Source organism: Gekko japonicus, unplaced genomic scaffold, assembly GCF_001447785.1.
Source record: "Gekko japonicus isolate JY-2015 unplaced genomic scaffold, Gekko_japonicus_V1.1 scaffold6116, whole genome shotgun sequence".
Lineage (NCBI taxonomy): Eukaryota > Metazoa > Chordata > Lepidosauria > Squamata > Gekkonidae > Gekko > Gekko japonicus.
In genome coordinates, this window is record NW_015173313.1 from 8,495 (window position 1) to 13,396 (window position 4,902).

The following is a 4,902-nucleotide window of genomic DNA, read 5'->3' on the forward strand; positions in this document are numbered from 1 at the left end:
CCGTCACCCACGCTCCCGGCGGTGGCTCGAAGGGGACCCCGTAGGGCGGGAAACCTCCAGCTGAGGCAAACCCCAGGTTGAACCTACCGTCTCTCCGGGGGGCCCCGCATAAGCATATCTCTGCCGTGGAGTTCGGGTTGAATTGGCTCCACCTGGAGCTCAGGAATCTCCTCCTCGGAGGGGACCTGTTTCTCCCCTTCGTCGCTCATCTCGGGGAGAGAGAGAGGCGCGTAGATCGAGAACGAGGGATTCTTAACAGAATGTCAGGTTCCACAGCCTACAACTGAGTACACGCTGATCGGAAAGGTTAGACTTCATTGAAGAGCTATAGATGCATTAACAAAGGCACTTTCAAGAATGGCGTCGCCCCTACAAGCATAATGGGATATAGGGTATTCGTATGCACACACACACCCCTTCCTTAGGCCAATCAGGAGCCCCAGGCCGTTAGGGCCGAAGCTGAGAACCGAAAGCGCTCCCACGGTTCCCCTGAATCCCAGACGCTACACAAACACCTGCGAGGCCATAGATAAGCAAGCATTACAGAAGCCAAGAAGGAATGCAGCAGTCTTGGCAAGCAAGCACCCCACCCCCCAACCAATGTTCCCTCTAAGCTGAGTTGGTGTGAGCTAGCTCACAGTTTTTTAGCCTCTGGCTCACACATTTTTGTCTTCGCTCAGGAAGGAGGGCTCCAGGGCAAACTAACTTATGCAGTAGCCAAACCACTCGCTCACAACTTGAATGCCAGTAGCTCACAAAGTAGAATCTTTGCTCACAAGCCTCCGCAGCTTAGATGGAGCATTGCCCCCCCCCAACCCTTATGGCAGCGTCGCTGACACCAGCAGGGCTTCTCATTGGTTGCCTGGACTAAAGGGCATCTGGCTAAACAGAACTTCTTCCTGAAGCATTCAGCAGTTACTGTGGGAGAGTTCTATGTATGCAACCTCAATCCCTGATATTTTCTGGTTGGCTTAGAGGTTAAGACCCCGAGCTGCAGATCGGAAGGTCTGTAGTTTGGCAGTTCGAGACAGAGGGAGCTCCCGTCCCTGGCCCCAGCTCCTGCCAACCTAGCAGTTCAAAAGAAAGAAATCGCAAGTAGATAAATAGGTACCGCTTCGGTGGGAAGGTAACAGCGTTCCGTGCGCCTCGGTGTCTAGTCCCATGAGCACGGAAACATCTTCGGACAGCGCTGGTTCTTCGGCTTGGAAACGGAGATGAGCACCGCCCCCTAGAGTCTGATTCAACTGACTTTCGCGCAAGGGAAATCTTTACCTTTTACTGCCTCCTGCAGCAAGCATTTTGTGATTGGCTCCGCTTACGGTGGCAGCCATTTTGGGGTTGTGCCCACTGCCCTGTACCAGAATTCCAAAGGTGCCCAAAGGTTCAGAGAGGTTGGGGGGCCCGTGCCATAAAGTCTACCCTTCAAGGCTGCCGCTTCCTCCAGGGGATCTGATTTCTGTTTTCCTGGCGATAAGTTATAGTTCTGGGAGGTCTCCAGGCACCACCTGGAGGTTGGCAACCCTACTCTAATCTGGGAGAACCGGGTTTGATTCCCCACCCCTCCACTTGCAGCTCCTGGATGACCTTGGGCAAGCCATTGTTCTCTCAGAGCTGTTCTTGAAAGGGCAGTTTCTCTCAGAGCTCTCTCAGCCCCACCTACCTCGCGGGGTGTCTGTTGTGGGGAGGGGGAGGGAAAGGGGACTGTAAGCCGCTCTGAGTGAAGGGCGGGGTATAAATCCAATCTCCTCTTCTTCTATCCATGACTTCTTACGGCCACATTTCTTGTGCGCACACTGACTTGAAGGTACATTCTTGGAGACAAGTAGAGCAGCGTCCCCGCATTGGATTTTGCGCTGCCGTCACGCTGGTTCACTTCCCAAAACTGTCTTGCCTGCCCAGGAAAATCCAGCTGCGAATGTCTATTGGGCTAGACGCGAGAGATCGATGTGCGGACTCATTTCTAGGGAATGTTTCCCCAGCGCCCAAAGTCCTTCGCGAACATCGGATGCTCAGAAGCCAAAGCCGTATCATTTAAGACCGATCGAGAGGTGCACGCTTTCATGTTCTCCAGGCTAGGCGCTTTCCAGATCAGAATTAAAAGGGGAGTGAAAACATATTTTGGGCTGTGAGTTGGCGATTCCTCATTGGCATCTGCGTTGAATGCCAAACAGATTTGGAAAAGGGGGTTGAGTGGAGCTGGCCCCGGGATGTACCTTTAGACAGTGCGGGATTGGCAGGCCGACTGCTTTTTTAAAAAGCTGTGGGTGAATCTGCATACATCTCTGTAATCATCACAACAACTTTGCCAGGCGGGGCAATCTTATTCTTCCCCTATTGCAGATGTGGAGCAGGGACCAGGCCCCAGACAACATTCAAGCAGTGGCCACTTCCCATGAGCAGCTAGTTCTCTTTGGTCGGGGGTCTCCAACGTAGGACCCGTGGGCACCAGGGCACCTGCTGATACGTTTCCTAGAGCCCACCAAGTGTTTTTAGAAGGGGGGGCTTCTGCCCTGGCCCTTAGCTAGGGTAGGGCTTTTGGGGCGCTGCCCACTTCTTTAAAAGGCCAGCCCCCTTCTTAAAGGCCCCCTGCTTCTTCCCAAAAGCATTTAAAGGGGTCCTTTAAATGCTTTCAAGAAGAAGGGTGTGTGTGTGTGTGTGTGTGCATACCCCACTCCCTCCCCCCCTGCAAGATTTAAAGGGCCCTCCAGCTGATCAGTTTGGTGTCGTGGTTAAGTGTGTGGCCTCTAATCTGGGAGAACCGGGTTTGATTCCCCACTCCTCCACATGATACCAGCTGGGTGACCCTGGGTGAGTCACAAGTTCTCTCAGAGCTGTTCTCGCAAGAGCAGTCTTCGAAAGCTTTCTCAGCCCCACCTCTCTCACAGGGGGTCTGTTGTGAAGGGGGGGGGAAGGAGTTTGTAAGCCGCTTTGAGACTCCGAGTGGAGGGCAGGGTAGAAATCCAACCTCCTCTCCTCCTTTAAATCTTGCAGGAGGGGAGGGAGAGGGGCAAGTGCCACCCCGCATCATTATGGCAAATCATGGCAGTCCCCCACCAGGAAGAAAATTTGCCCCACAAGCCACAAAATCCTTGCTACAGGCCTGCTTCTTCCCAGAAAGGCATCTGAATTGACCACTGGGATTTGATTGGCTGTGAAGATTCCTAAAAACATTGTTTCGTTGGCAGCTCCCACCGCAGTTCACGGATCTTCGCTGTGTGACTGAAGGGAAGCCGTGGCAGCCATTTTGTGGCTGGCCCCGCCTCCCGCGGCAGCCATTTTGTGTACCTTTTAACCTTTGCCTTTTAACCCATTACTACTTCTAATAATAATCCAATTGAGCTGTGGTGGCTCAAGTGGTTAAGACGCTGAACTGCAGTCTGTGGAAGGTCAGTAGTTCAGCGGTTCGAGACCCGAGTGTGCCGCAATGAGCTCCCATCTCTAGTTCCAGCGCCTGCCAACCGAGCAGTTCGAAAGCAAGAAATTGCAAGTAGATAAATAGGGACCACTTCGGTGGGAAGGTAACAGCGTTCCGTGCGCCTTGGTGTTTAGTCATGCCGGCCACATGACCACGGAAACGTCTTCGGACAGCGCTGGCTCTTCGGCTTTGAAACGGAGATGAGCACAGCAACCCTAGAGTCGGACTCGACTGGCTTTCGAGCAAGGGAAACCTTTACCTTTTAGTCCGCTCCCCTCTTCCTACTGGTGGGTTTGAATTTCCCTCCAGGGGCCCTATTGGTGTTCCCAGGATCCTTGGTCTCTTTGTGATTCAGGACCAAGCTTGGACTAAGGCACTGGCTCCCTCGTGACTCTCTGCGGACACAACAGAGGCCCAGAGAGCAGCCACTGACAAGGCAGCCTTTTACAACCTTCGGCTGATTAGGCAGTCGGTTCCCTTCCTCGAACGCAATGATCTGGCAACACTGACCCACACAATGGTCACCTCGAAGTTAGACTACTGCAATGCTCTCTACATGGGGCTGCCCTCAGCGCAACTCTGGAAGCTGCGGCTGGTGCAAAATGCGGCAGCCAGGCTGTTGATGGGTCTCCCTACGCGAGACCACATCCAGCCTGTGCTGAAGGCACTGCACTGGCTACCCATAGCAGACCGGATTCACTTCAAGGGGCTGGTCTTGACCTTTAAAGCCTTTTACAGTCAGGGTTGGGACCTGCTTACCTGAGGGACCGCCTTTCCCCACACATTCACCAGAGAGCACTGTGGTCCAGGTCGCAAGATCATCTGCCCACCCACCCCGGTCCTAAGGACACCAGGCTGGTATCGACCAGGCCCAGGGCTTTTTCGGTGGCAGCTCCAACTTACTGGAATGAGCTTCCGGATGAGATCAGGGCCCTGCAGGACCTTTCACGGTTCCGCAGGGCCGTGAACATGGAGCTCTTCCGTCAGGCATTTAGGTAACGAGCTGCGTTCCATCATCTTTGCCCTGTGCCAACCTTTTTTCCAGTCTGAGCCGACCAAGAGCCAGTTTGGTGTAGTGGTTAAGTGTGCGGACTCTAATCTGGGAGAACCGGGTTTGATTCCCCACTCCTCCACTTGTACCTGGCTGAGTGACCTTGGGTCAGTCACAAGCTCTGGCACAGCTGTTCCTGAAAGAGCAGTTTGTGTCAGAGCTCTCTCAGCCCCACCCACCTCACAGGGTGTCTGTTGTGGGGAGGGGAAGGGAAAGGAGTTTGTGAGCCGCTCTGAGACTCCTTTGGGTAGTGAAGGGCGGGGTACAAATCCAATCTCTTCTTCTTCTTCTTTTACCTCACAGGGTGTCTGTTGTGGGGAGGGGGAGGGAAAGGAGTTTGTAAGCCGCTCTGAGACTCCTTTGGGTAGTAGTGAAGGGCAGGGTATAAATCCATTCTCCTCTTCTTCTTCTACCTCACAGGGTGCCTGTTGTGGGG